Here is a 15098-nt window from a genome sequence, read left to right as displayed (position 1 = left end):
TAATACTCAGTACTTGAGTAAATACGATGTAACTGCATCACTTTAAAATAAAATGCAACCAAAAGTAGGCTTTTTTGAGTGTGTAGCTGAACAGTAGGAAAGAGTTGTTTCCCAAATTATGCACTATATACTATAATGCACTTATGCACTACTCAACCATGTAGTGTATGAACTATAAGGCTATAAGGTTAATTTGTCATTCTGATAGCCCCTCCCCCTCCGCTACATAATTAAATCTGCAACTGTTGAGTGCATGAAGTGTTCCACACTAATTATAATTTCGTATACTATTTAGGATGGATAGTATGCGAATTGGAACGCAGTATTAAAGGGTTAGTTCACCCAAATAAAAATGAAAGTTATCCCATATATAGGTGTATATGACTTTCTTCTTTCAGCCAAACACAATCAGAGTATTAAAAAATATCCTGGCTCCTCCAAGCTTTATAGGGGGAGTGAATGGTTCCCTAGACTTTGAAGCCCAAAAAAGTGCATCCATCCATCATAAAAGTAATCCATACAGCTACATGGGGTTAATAAAGCCCCTCTGAAGCAAAGCAATGCGTTTTTATAAGAAAAATATTCATATTCATAACTTTATAAACTATAATCACTGGCTTTCGGTAATGGCTGTACGCAAGTCGAGTTACAGCGGAAGAGTGACCTCTGACCCGATGTATATACACCCAGGATGGCTTGAGGGTGAGTAAATTATGGGGTAATTAACATTTTCGGTTGAACTTATCCTTTAAAGGTACACTGTGTAGGAATTTCTCCCATTTAGCGGTGAAATTGTATTTTGCATTCAAACTAATAGTGTTCTCTAGCACCTCACTTTTTCAAATGTGTGTTGCAACTATAGTAGCCGTAATACTTAGAAGCTATGACAACATGTCTTACAATAGCACTTCATCGAGTTTTCTTTCGGGTGATGAGGTTCGTTATTTCAAACAAACTGCAACTTGACACACAACGAACAAACGGATGTTACTGTATGAATCACAGACAGTAAAAAGCATCTCCTGTGTCCTGGCATAAGTATGATCCTGCATTATGAAGTACCGTGCATTGCAGCCTTTCAAATTTGCCGGGACAGTGACAAGCGCCTCTCACTGATCTCCTTGTCTGTTTCAGCTGGTTTCAGTCACGTGACGCTGGCTCTGAACGAAAACGCGTTGTGGAAACGCTTTGAGGTAGGCTATAGTGAATCACACCAAGAATGATGACGATAAAAATATAGTTCTACCAGAAACTCAGACAAGTGTAAGTACGGTTCTTTTATACTTCTAGTATTAAAACGTGATTGGATAGATGAGAAGATAATCAATGACGCAACAATTGAGTCTTCCCAGCAGAACTTACGCTAAAGCTTCCATTTCTAAAAATCATTCTAAATATTAAAGAATAGCAGAGTCCACAACTATAACGATAACAGCACAGAGAAGAACGATTTTTTTTCTAGCTGATAAACGATAAAAACATTGATAGCCAATCAGAATCCATCCTGTTTTAAGAGCTCAAGCATTTAAAGCTGCATGCAGACGACAAAACTGCAGCGCAAGCTTATAAAAAACAGAACGATGTAGTGCGTTGTTGTAGATGCTAATAAAGTTATCGTTCTTATGTGAATGGGCCTTTAGACCTTGTTTTAAATGTATATTTTAAAGTCTATATAATAGTTGATGTTTGACAAACCTACAGTTTATGGAAGAAATTATCTATAGAAAAACAGACTGACCTAAGCCTCTGCTGTGTGACTATATGAATGAAAGCTTTATGTTCTTAGGCATATTTGTGATGCCATAACTATAAATGAAAATGTAAATCTATATTTCACTTCACTTCACTGCAGGTAAATCATGACAGATGTTTTACACTTAGCCTACACTTAAAAACGTTTACTGCAATTTGAATAGTACAAAAATCTTAAAAGTGATGATAGATAGATCATTTTTCAGATCAGATTTAATTTATCCGTCTCTCTCTGCTGAACTCACCTGATTTCTGTGAGAAGTCTGTTGGCATCGACACGAATTTGCTTGGAAGGTGATTTGTGGTTTAGGTTAGAAAACAAAAGTTATTTATGACTAGTTAATTTAGTATTCCGCAAACATACATTTCAAAAAGATATATATAACAGAGATGCCAGTCTTACTGATCTCACAGAAAAAGCCTGTAAACTTTCCTGAAACAATCTGAGACCTCCAGCTGGCCTTTGAGAACATTTTTGATTGAAATCAATAAAGCCAAATGGGTGAATCAGATATCTCTATAGTTAGGCATAATAAACTGTATTTATATTCATTTTTAAAATCTATTTTTGTGCAATTTAATATATTAATTTAATTTATTCAGACAAAAATTAGCTGATCATTATGAGATTAGGCTAATGTTCTCATATGTAGTGGATTAATAAATAAAAAAAATTTGACCATGTGGGATTTGCAGCTCTTTTTTCACAATTATAACCCTTTAATTAATTGTATAACCATATTTTAATCATAATTTACTTTTGCATTGCACTCCACTGTTATGATGAAGCTGGTTTCAACACTGGCACCCAGAATAAATGCAACATTTGATTATGTAATGAGTATGGCGTGCGCTCCTTATTATAATATATCTCCTAAGCATTAGCATGACCGTAATTGATTTCAGGGAGGCTTTGTATTAAAGAGAAGGTGTCAGCACTGCTGCTGCAAGGGAATTTAATTTCATAGTGACCTCGAGGTCCCTCCCACCCACCCAGACCTGGAGACAGGAGAGGGTGCTGTGGCAGAAGTCAAGCTCAATTCCGCTTCAGAGGGTGTTGTAGACAGATCTGAGCTTCGGTCCGAGTTGGCCCCATTTCCCTGCTACAGGGAACTGAGCTGTCTGACACATCAACACAGCAACACATACGGTCCTTCCCTGTCTGCTCTCATTAAATCTTGCCATGTATAAACAATCACACAACCCCTCCTTCTCAAACCCACTCAGGTATAGACATCCTGTCACCGGGGAGAATAGAAGAACTTATTAAACCCCTCTCCACATGTATAAAATGCTCGGCAAACTTGCTTAGAAAGCAATTGCAACCAGCTGAGAGTTTGAATGACGAGACTTTTGAACTGCCGTGTTCTGGTAGAGTATTAAATTGTTAGATTACCTGCTATAAGAATGGGTGCTTTTGAAAATATTGTATAGCTACCTTTCTTTCTTATTCTTATTTCCTATAGAATATACGGTTCCTGTAACCCTCATTCAGAGAAAGTTAATTTCCAGAAACCTCATAAAAAGAAAGTTACCCTTACAGTAATAGAGGAACATAAATTGAAATGAACATTACTTCCCCTCACATTTCTATTGGGTAAGAGATTGCCCCAAGAGATATGTTCGCTATTTTGGTCTGTTCAAAGAGAAAACTTAATCAGTCCTTACTTTGTTAATAAAAGTACAGAATAAGGAGTCATGCATGGCAATGTTACTGTCACTGGCTGCAGGAAGACTGAACAAGAAGAAGACACACAGGTTTTACACACAGGTTTAATGATGATCAAAATACAAGACAGCAGAACAGGCAGCAACACACTATTTACAATGGAGATAAATAAAAGACTGACTGAACAGACGGAACTTAAATGCAAACACAGATGACAATGCTTGACTAAACACAGGTGATACAGCTGAACTGATAATGACAGTGAAGATGACACGTGACGTGATGACAGGCAGACAAGTCCAAATGAAAGAAAACTAAACCAAACACCACTGTGACAGTTACATAGATAAAAAATATGTGGCACACAGGAACTTGCAAGTAGCCTATAGTTCTCACAGTCTATGTTTTCCATCACCTTTGTGTTCCAAGAATGCTGATATAACAGTCCAACAGCAATCGGACTATTCACATTTTTGCGTCAGTCTGTGCATTAGTGGTGAGGAGTTTCAGTGACTCCTTTTGCATCCAGCAAACAAAAAAACTGTGAAGCAAAAGTTGACGTAGTAATTGAGTCTTCCCGGCAGAACTTATGATAAAGCTTTCATTTTCATGGGAACATTGCTTTTGAATGTTCTCTGAACCATTTAAAAAAAGTGCCATGCAAACCAGTCAGTATCCTCAGAAAGAATCGACAACAACGAATAACACGAGCGACTTCCTGCAATTTCTGGCGCATAATGTGACGTTTGAGAACCTAAAACCCCGTTTCTCCCAGTTGACACGTGACGGCAACACATAACCGGCTTTATCAGAAATCTCCACTTTGGCCGGAGTTTTTAGAAATAATCGTTTTCTGTGATAAAAACTGGGTTTTTGTGTAAATGAGAGGCCAAACCGCAGGGAAATATCTGCGTCTTTCCTTCGTTTAAACGGGGCATTAGTTGTCAGTTTCTCTCACTCTGCCATCACAGCTGCACCTCATTCTAATCAGTGCTCGCCTCGCGCTCTCCTTTCACACAACTGTCTCCCATTTTGCATTGATTTTCTCCACTACTTATGCTTCTCTGCTTCTCTGTCAATGTGTCTTGGTTACCGTCCGTTTTACGTCTTGTTCTAGTCGTGCCTAGCTTACGGTACATGCCTTGTCTGTTTATTTAATCTTGTTTTCCTCTCTGATTTGCCTAGTCCCTGTACTCAATCCTGTTTCGGCTTGCTCACCCGTTTTCGATCTTCTGCTCTTGTTTTGGGATATTGCCTTGGCTCCACCCCCGGGGCTGTGGATCTGCCTCTGGTTTTGACCCCTGTCTGCCCCTTGGATTTCGCCTCTGTCCCGCCCTTTGCTTGGTGGCTCGGCTGCCATTTATATTTGTGCTTTGTTTTTTTCTTTGCTTTTTGGACAAAAAAATCTCCTAATCTGCTCATGGGTCCCTTTTTATCCCAGTACCCGTAACAGTTTTCATATGATTCATATCATACAAATTCAATTCAAACAAAATCGCTACCTAGTAAAAGTTCAGATTTTCTTTGAAACCAGGTTGGAGACAAGTATCACTGAATCATTCATTTGACCAATTTGTTTGGTTAATTAAGGAACAAAACTTTGTTTGGAACCACAGTATTTTCAAGCAAAAACAGACAAAGTAACTAACGACATTATACGTCTAAATGTAAGTTACTCCAAATGACCTGAATTTGTATTAAACTGTTGTATAAAAGCAGTGTCACGCAATCTTACTGTGTCCTTATCAAGGCAAGGCAAGGCAAGGCAAGTTTATTTATATAGCACATTTCATACACAGTGGTAATTCAAAGTGCTTTACATAGAAGAAATAAAAATAAAAATAATTACATAGATAATAAAGGAAATAAGAATAATTAAAACAGTTTAGAAAATAAAATACGGTGCAAACAGTCGGACGAACAGTGGCACAGTGCTCATTCAGTAAATGCAAGGCTAAGCAGTGGTAATTCAAAGTGCTTTACATAGAAGAAATTAAAATAATCAAAAGAAATAAGAATAATTAAAACCGTGTCTGAGATGGAAGTGATTGAGCAGGTTCGCGGTGCCACTGGACCTACAATCCAGGGACGTCCTCTGCTGGGGTGGTGTACCACACCAGTATTGCCCCACTGGGCCCCCACAGAGCACGTTTCACTTTTGCTGTTTTAAACTAACAGCGAACCTCTATACTCTCCGTAGTATAGATAATCTTCACTCGCCTCGTCGGAGTGAAGCTCTCCCGTTCCCCTTCAAAATCTCTTCCAATCAGACAGCCCTGATAATTAATAATCACCCCTATCTGAGATGGAAGTGATTGAGCAGGTTTGCGGTGCCACTGGACCTAATCCAGGGACGTCCTCTGCTGGGGTGGTGTACCACACCAGTATTGCCCCACTGGGCCCCCACAGAGCACGTTTCACTTTTGCTGTTTTAAACAAACAGCGAACCTCTATACTCTCCATAGTATAGCTAATCTTCACTCGCCTCGTCGGAGTGAAGCTCTCCCGTTCCCCTTCAAAATCTCTTCCAATCAGACAGCCCTAAAAATTAATAAAATCTTCCTGAATCACAGTTTGGAAAAAAAAAAAAAAAAAAAAAAAAAAAAAAAAAAAAAAAAAAAAAAATACAGTGCAAACAGTCGGACGTATTTTATATCGACCGGTAGCTATTATAGATCTTTCTTTTAAAAGGATCTTCTTACTTACATGCATCAACTTTCTTTTCTCTTTCAATCTTCTTACCATCTATCAACTTTCTATTCTCTTTCAATCTTCTTACGACTTTCAATCTTCTTACCATCTATCAACTTTCTATTCTCTTTCAATCTTCTTACGACTTGCCATCTATCAACTTCCTTTTCTCTTTCAATCTTCTTACGACTTCCCTGTATCAACTTTCTATTCTCTTTCAATCTTCTTTCAATCTTCTTATGACCATTTATCAACTTCCTTTTCTCTTTCAATCTTCTTACTTACCATCTATCAACTTTCTATTCTCTTTCAATCTTCTTACGACTTCCCTGTATCAACTTTCTTTTCTCTTTCATTTACTTGCACATTCTTTTCACTTTCCTTAGCCCAGCATTCACATTCTTAGCTCTTTCTCAGACTAAAACTTTAATATCGAACAGTGGCACAATGCTCATTCAGTAAATGCAAAGCTAAAAAAATAAAATAAAATACAGTGCAAACAGTCGGACGAACAGCGGCACAGTGCTCATTCAGTAAATGCAATGTTAAACAGAAGTGTTTTGAGTCTGGATTTGAAAGTGGCTATTGTAGGAGCACACCTGATCTCTTCTGGAAGCTGGTTCCAGCTGCGGCTGGCATAATAGCTAAAAGCGGACTCTCCTTGCTTTGAGTGAACCCTTGGTATTTCTAGTTGATGTGATCCTAATGATCTCAGTGATCTGTTGGGTTTATATTCAGTGAGCATATCTGCAATGTATTGAGGTCCTAGGCCATTAAATGATTTATATACCAGTAATAATACTTTAAAATCAATCCTAAATGTGACTGGAAGCCAGTGTAAAGACCTGAGGACTGGTGTGATATGTTCATATTTTCTGGTTCTGCTCAGGATCCTGGCGGCAGCGTTCTGTACGAGCTGCAACTGTCTTATGGTCTTTTTGGGAAGGCCAGTGAGGAGTCCATTACAGTAATCCACCCTGCTGGTGATGAAAGCATGCACAATTTTCTCTAAGTCTTGACTGGAGACAAAGCATCTAATTCTTGCAATATTTTTTAGATGATAGTATGCTGATTTAGTTATTGCTTTGACATGACTACTGAAGCTAAGGTCTGACTCTAGAGACACACCAAGATTCCTGACTTGATTTTTAGTTGTTTGACCTCTAGAGTGGAGGTATGCATTCACCTTGAGAACTTCATCTTTGTTTCCAAACGCAATGACTTCAGTTTTGTCTTTGTTTAACTGAAGAAAGTTTTGGCACATCCAGCTGTTTACTTCATCAATGCATTGGAACAGGGAGTCAATGGGGCTGTAATCGTTAGGCGATAGGGCTAAGTAGATCTGTGTGTCGTCTGCATAGCTGTGGTAAGCAATTTGGTTCTTTCTCATTATTTGGCTCATTGGAAGCATGTACAGGTTGAATAGGAGTGGCGCAAGAATTGAGCCTTGAGGAACTCCGCATGTCATGGATGTCCACTCAGACTTATGGTCTCCTATACTCACATAATAACCTCTCGCTTCTAAGTATGACCTGAACCATTTTAGGACTATCCCAGAAAGACCCACCCAGTTTTCCAGCCTGTCAAGAAGTATGTTGTGATCAACAGTGTCAAATGCAGCACTGAGGTCGAGTAGTACCAACACTGATAATTTGCCTGTATCAGTATTTAAGCGAATATCGTTAATTATCTTTATGAGCGCTGTCTCTGTGCTGTGATGCGATCGGAAACCAGATTGAAAATTGTCAAAGTATCCATTCGAGCTTAAGAATTTGTTCAGCTGATTGAAAACAACTTTTTCAATGATCTTGCCAATGAAAGGAAGATTTGAGATCGGTCTATAATTGCTTAATATAGTCTTATCAAGATTACTCTTTTTTAGGAGGGGTTTGACAACTGCAGTTTTCAGGGAGTTTGGAAAACTTCCAGAGAGAAGTGAGGCATTTACCACTTCTAGGAGATCTGCTTCTAAGCTGTTTAACACACTTTTGAAGAAAGATGTGGGAAGAGCGTCAAGGGCGCAGGTTGATGTTTTAAGGTGCTGTACGGTTTCTTCCAAAATTTTGCCATCAATTTCTTTGAAATCAGACATAGTAACTTTCTCAGGTTGTGGTCTGATCTGTCTGACCCTAGTGCAACTCAAGGATGTGCTGATCGCCTTTCTGATATTATTGATTTTCTCAGAGAAGAAAGAAGCGAACTCACTGCACTTGCTGTCTGAGAGCATTTCACTGGGAATCTGGCTCGGGGGGTTTGTCAGTCTCTCTACAGTAGCAAAAAGAGTGCGTGTGTTGTTTAAGTTGCTGTTAATAATATTTGAGAAGAAAGTCTGTCTAGCTTTGCCTAGTTCCATATTGAAAGCATGGATGGTGTCTTTGTAGATGTTATAATGGACTACAAGTTTTGTCTTCCGCCACATGCGCTCTGCTTTTCTGCATTGTCTTTTCATATTTTGCACTGCTGTTGAGTTTCTCCAGGGTGCCTTTTGTCTACCACTCTTCCTGACCTTCACAGGAGCAATATCATCAATTACACTTTTAACTTTTGAGTTAAAAGAATCAAGGAGAAAATCAACAGAGTCAGCAGATATGCTTGGTGTTAAAGATATAGCCTTCATAAATAGTACACTAGTGTTCTCATTTAAGCATCTCTTTTTGACAGACACAGATCTAGCTTCAATGGCAGGAGAGATCAATATATCAAAGAAAATACAGAAATGATCAGACAGTGCTACATCCTTAATAACAATCGATGAAATGTTTAGACCCTTACTGATAAGTAAATCTAGAGTGTGTCCACGATTGTGTGTCGGTCCATGTACATGCTGAGTCAGATCAAAAGTTTTTAAAACAGTTTTGATTTCTTTTGCCATATTGTTTTCTGCATTGTCTATGTGGATGTTGAAATCTCCGGCAATAGCAAAACAGTCAAACTCTGAGGAAATGGTTGATAACAGTTCTGTAAAATCCTCAGCAAAGGCTGAAGAGTATTTTGGAGGCCTGTAAACAATGATTAGTAAAATGCGTGGAGCACCTTTTAACACAATACCCAGATATTCAAAAGACGGGTAATTACCAAATGATATTTGCTTACATGGATAGACATCTTTAAAAAGAGCAGCTACTCCCCCACCTCTCCTACCCGCTCTGCAGACACTCATAAAAGTATAGTTATCAGGGGATGTTTCATTTAGGACAGTTGCACTGCAGTTGTCTTCTAGCCAAGTTTCGTTTAGAAACATAAAATCCAGGTTGTATGTGGTTATTAAGTCATTGACTAGAAGTGATTTATTTTTAAGTGAGCAGATGTTTAAGAGTGCTAACTTAACAGTCTTACTTTTTGTCCGCACAGCAGTCTTAGGTTGGCGTGTAATAGGCACCAGATTAGATGGGTTTGCTGTACGGCTTTTGAAGGCCTTAGACATTCTATCATGTAATCGAACAGCAATAGAGAAAGATACAGGCACACAGGGTTCCCGCTTGTTCTGTAAACATTTGAGAAAGTTACTGTTATCATAGCGGGGACCCGACACATATCAATGAGAGCTGGTATCAGTTGTTTTTAGTTCACCTCGAGCAGAAGGAGGAGGGTGTGAGCCCTGTCGTTGTGGCAGAGCCCGAAGAACTCTTGCAGGAGGGGGGGGAGGGCGAGCGGGGCCCGCAGGCTTTGGTGGTTTTGGGGCCTGCCGTTTTTTGGGTGATATCTGGGGGCTAGCAAAAGAATGGGATAGTTTGGTTCCAGCAAAGACCAGTTTTTCCATTCTCTCTGAGAAGCACAGAAGTGGAGATGCTGGAGATAGAGATAGCGTGTCTGGTGAGAGGGGCTGTTGTTGTTCTGGTGTTATCGGAGGCTGTAATATGCTGTCCTGGTTTCCCTGGCTGTTTTCCAGGAAGTCGTCCTTGGGTGCTGAATCTTGGAGCAGTTCTAGTATGTCACAGTCTGTCTGTGGTGAGCTCTGTGGGCAGGGCTCAGCTGAGATTGTGTCCGTGAGCAGAAGTTGTTGTGGCTGAGTGGTGTTATCATTGTCCTTGTGTGACGTGTCAACCGCATGTCCATTCAGGTGCTGGAGTGAAGTCCTGTGGTCATTCATACTGTGTCCAGGTGTGTGTGTGCCATTCAGGTTGAGTGGATTGGCACACACTGCAGAAGGATGATTGAGGGAGAAGTAGATATTGTCCTTTAGCACTCTTGAACCAAGTTTGTTTGGGTGGTGTCCATCCTGTTGGAACAGTTGCCTCTGACTCCAGAAAAGATTGAAGTTGTCAATGAAGTTCACTCCTTTTATATTGCAGGTTTTTTGGAGCCATGTATTAAGCCCAAGCAACCGCGAAAACCTGTTTGTTCCTCTTGCTGGGAGTGGTCCACTGATGAATGTTTGTACTTTCAGTCTTTTAAGTGTTTCAAGAAGTTCATTGAAATCCTTCTTAAGGAGTTCTGACTGCTCTTTATGAATATCATTTTTCCCCACATGAATGATGAGTCGATTTGCAGTCTTATGTTTCATCAGAATGTTCTCAAGTTCCCTGTTTACATCAGAAGTTGTTGCTTGTGGAAGGCAGTACGTAGTTGTATCCCTGCTACTAGTGTGTCGGATAATTGAATCACCCACTATCAGAGTCGTGTGCTCGGCTGCGCTCTGAGCTGTGTGCCGCTGCCTGCTCGACCTTGAGCGCAAGTTAGCATCAGTGTTAGCTACTGGCTTATCCAGTCTGTGTTCGATCACGTTTGGAGATTCCTCATTTACATTCATTAATACTTCAAATCTGTTCTCAAGATGTATAGGCGGTGGTAGGAGACCAGTGTTTGCAATCCTTGTCAGAGCCGTATCTGGGGTAGAGGATGCTATTGCGGCAATATGTGATACTCGTGACAATCTGATGTCTCGAGTGCCTTTGGGTCTCGCTCCCTGTGTGTGCCATCGATTTGTAAGTCGATCGGCTTGTTTCTCTACACTCAGTATGGACTGTTGAGGAGCAGTAGATTCATGGGGCTCACCTGCTGTATGCTGAGGGCGTCCATGACGGAGCTCTGTTGTGTGTTCCGTCTGGTTTGGTGGTCCCGCAAATAACTTTGTTTCAAGAACTGCAATCCTTTGCAAAAGTCTGTGGCAGTTAGTGCAGCAAGTAGATTCCAGAAGAGGCATTTTCTCTTATCCTTATGCAGTTGTGTTTTCTCTTCCCCGGAATGTAAGCTTTCAGTGGGAGGCTGGTCGAATAAAATAATTCAGCTTTTTTGTAGTAATCCAAGCGTTTGAGCACTGTGCTGATTTGCTGAGGTTAAAATTAGTTGATAAAAGAAGATAAAATATAAAAAATATAAAAGCGATAGAGCAAAGCGCGGAGCAGTAAGCAAGAGCGTCCGAACAGTAGCTGAGCAGGAAGTGCCTTTAACCACTATGTACTTGCATCACACAAAAGTCACTATAATAACTTCTCACTATAATTCTTATCACTATAATAACTTCTCAGAAATGACTCAGTCTTAGCTTGATTTACTCTGACTTATTAAATTGAGTTATCTTGTGTATTAATGGCAGATCCTGCATCCATAACACACTCTTTCTCGTGTAAATGTTCTTCAGATATGAATATATGCACTTATTTATGCCTTCATATCCTGTGCATCAAACTGAAGCAAATAACCTGTAAAAGCAATCAAGTGTTTTTTTACACACAGAACAGAAGAGTGGCACGTACATTTTCATTAATTTACTCGTTGCAGTTAGAACAACCGAGTCTGTTATGATGTTTCAACAACAGAATTGTTTGAAATGATGTTGAACGTTATTGTAGTAAAGGAAATTTAACTGTCAAATATTCTGACTTGTCCTTTGCACTGAAATGATACTCAATACCTGTCTGCATAATCAGCATGCATGAAAACAGAAAGCACAAGCACAAAAGTCGAAATATATGTTCTAGAATATATCAGTACCATGTTGGACTTTTATGTGTTTGTGTTTTTTTTTTGTTTTTTTTATCCAATGTAAATTCATGTTACAGTTCCTTGTTTTATGTTTACATGGATTAATGCATATAAAACTACATTCACCTTAGGCTATTAGCAACCAAAGCTAAAATATTTTTGCATGTATTAACTACATTATATTAAAATATATATTTATTTAAAAAGTTACATCAAAGTCTAACAGTTTATGCCTTTTCACACTTTAAGACTTCATTTAATGCGAAGAGCTCAAAGAAAAGCAACAGAGTTGCTGGTTCTGACATTATGTGTATGCCACTGCTGGACAATGATACACACTATTTCAAAGTCATATTACATATTATTGATTTTGATTGGTTTTAAAGTCCCCATGAACTGAAAAAAAAAAAAAGTGTTTTGGCTTTTAGTATGAATAGCCTTACTGTTATCTATAAGCTAGTGTGCACCAAACCAATTCACATTTAGAAGATTTAAGCATTCAATTAAATTCATATGTATAGCAGTATATATATATCCTCTCGGCCTTACTACATACTATAGGCCTTACTATAGGAGAATGGTAGTGGTTGGAGCGATTTGACAGCTGATCGCAGCACTACGTGGCCTGCCTGAACGCTGCGCTCGGTTTTACATCACAGCTCGGCCAGAGCCGTTGAGTTCAGTAAAGCCGCAGTTTCCTCCTAATCTCTGACCGTTTCTCCTATAAAAAATAGCTCGGAAAGCTCAAACTGTTCGCAACTATTATTGTGCATCTTATGGCTGTCGTCTTCTTTTGTTTAAGATTACCAAGGCTTTCAAGTCCTAGCTCATCCCAAGCTATAGTATAGACGTCCTGGGATTTACTGCCACGTCTACATGTTAACACATTTTTGCTTTAAAGACATTACTAAAGTGTCTTAATCGTCTGTATATCACTCAAGCTGATGGTTCTATGAGCTTCTAAGCTCTGTATGTTCATTAATTATGGAGCAAGAACCCCCATAAGGAACCATACCACCAAAGATAAATAGTGTTTTAATAAACTCAAAGTAATTCGCCAAAGTGGTCCTGTCTGAACTAAACGCTATTGGCTATTTTAAAAAGGGGGTGGAGCTGTTCGATCTTCCTGTTTCAGTGGAAATTACGTTAACACATTGAATAATGCTGTGCGTTTCAGTGCGTTTCACAATGCTGTGCGGACTTCGGTGGGCCTTTAAGTATCCATGCCTTTCTCGTCTCCTGGGTAAATACAAGGCTGATGCACATTTGCATAAGCTCTTGTGTCCAAGGAACCAGAAATATCAAATGCTCACAAATATGAGTTATACAGGCGTTCATGTACACTGGGTAGGCAGAACATTAGGATGATAAGCACATGGCACAGCATAAATAGGAGAACCCATCCCTGCAAGACTGCATTTAAAGGACAAGGAGCACTCATTCACAGCCTAAGATTTTTGACCGTGAATTCGCATGTGACAAAAATATGATTGTATAAACAAATAGCTTCCTGAATGGCATCCCCTACCTGAAATTGCAGTTTGTGACGCTCAGTGTGCATAGTTTGTTCTTTAGAGACCTGGATACAAAGGCGATGGTTAAATTCTGAAGCAGTTGTTTTTTTTCAAGCTGTACTTTCATGGCTTTTAGCAATTATCCTCAAGTGTTTGCCTTTCAGTTTCAAGAGATTCAGTTTCATTTCGAGACCGTTCAACACAATATATTTGCCATTTATGAGACCAAGGCAAATTAAATTCTGTCTTATTCTGCTTTATTATCTCATGTGGATCATATTTAGCTGTTACATTTGTTAAAAATGTAAAATGTACATTTTCGCTGACTTTTTCTATTGGACAAGTTATGACCAATAAATTAGGAATGCTGAAATATATATATATGAAGCCTGACTCTGTCTTGATGGTGGTATGGAAATGAAGACCAGGAGGAAGTGGAAAGCAATCAAGTAGGTTGAAAAATGTTTGTCAGATCTAGTTAGATACACCTCCATATGATGCGTTATGAAGAGGTACATATACTTTGTTTTTCAGAAGTGTGCAGGCGGGTGTGGAGAAAGTCAACACCAGCGAGATAGAGTGGATGTGGCATTAATCAAGTGTTGATTCAGTCCATCTGATGCACCTCTTCTATTCTGAAAGCTGAGAGAGGTTTGGCACCATGGCAAGGTGCTGAATGTAATACCTGAGATAATTGGCTAAAGCTCGTTTCAAAATCAAGCACATCAGCCCGGCAAAACAAAGCATACCCTGAAGAAGGCTGATTGTGTCGCTACGCGTGGTTTACTTTTTTTTGTCTTTTAAATTTTCTACCATGACATAGTCAGTTAAATAAAGGCTTTTAAAATATTTTTGAAGAAGAGTGCCTTGGATCTTCTCTTTCCTACATTTATTTGAATTCCCGACCCAAAAGAGCACCTTCAAACACTTTTTTATTGAACTCCCAGAGCACCCTGGACATTTTTTCTTTTTAACAAAGCAAAACCTTTGTCAGAGGAGCAGAGGAGAGAACGCAGCCCGATTGAAGAACACAATCAGCTTGCTTGAAACAAGCACAACTAAAGAAGACTCTTGAAAATAAGATATTCGATTTTTAAAGATATTTCAGCCTATTTAATCCCAATTAAATCATTTTAAATTTGATCTTGCTCTTCAACAGAATGGGAAATAATAAATGAAGGGTGAATGTTTCACAGAAATGAACGCATGGATGTTTTACTTGCGTAATATCTTAAGTGACAGGTACACACACACAAGAGGATATTAATAAGTACCAAGCCTTGTCAGATTGTGCTGATGATGTAGAACTTATACTGTCCACCTACACAGAGGACTTGGAGAGTTGTTATTGTGTTCATGAGTAGAGAGCCGTATTTTTCATCTTGTCTCGTAATGCTGCGGTCAAAGAGGAAAACACCCTGAACTGTGGAAGTGCACTGTTCACCGGGCTAACAAGCAGGAAAAACAAATCTTAAGAAGACTAAAATTAGAAATGTACTACTAGCTGCTATTACAAGCAGCATTTTACAAACACAGTCGGAAGCAGG

At 39.2% G+C, this 15098-nt stretch overlaps 1 protein-coding gene across 6 annotated transcripts in view; it reads left to right on the top strand.

Annotated features, from left to right (window-relative positions):
* Window positions 1-15098, top strand: part of plin1 (perilipin 1) — an 89829-nt gene that overhangs the window by 39667 nt on the left and 35064 nt on the right. For 5 of the 6 annotated variants that reach the window (XM_079621682.1, XM_079621694.1, XM_079621687.1 and 2 more), the window contains exon 2: window positions 1135-1193. The exons of the other annotated variant lie outside the window; for it this stretch is intronic. The gene's annotated coding sequence lies outside the window, so the exon portion shown is untranslated. The remainder of the gene's footprint in view (window positions 1-1134; window positions 1194-15098) is intronic. 6 annotated transcript variants of the gene reach the window in all.

This window comes from Phoxinus phoxinus, assembly GCF_949152265.1.
Source record: "Phoxinus phoxinus genome assembly, chromosome: 8".
NCBI lineage: Eukaryota > Metazoa > Chordata > Actinopteri > Cypriniformes > Leuciscidae > Phoxinus > Phoxinus phoxinus.
The sequence above is the reverse complement of the archived record's forward strand: the minus strand, read 5'-3'. Positions and strand labels throughout refer to the sequence as shown.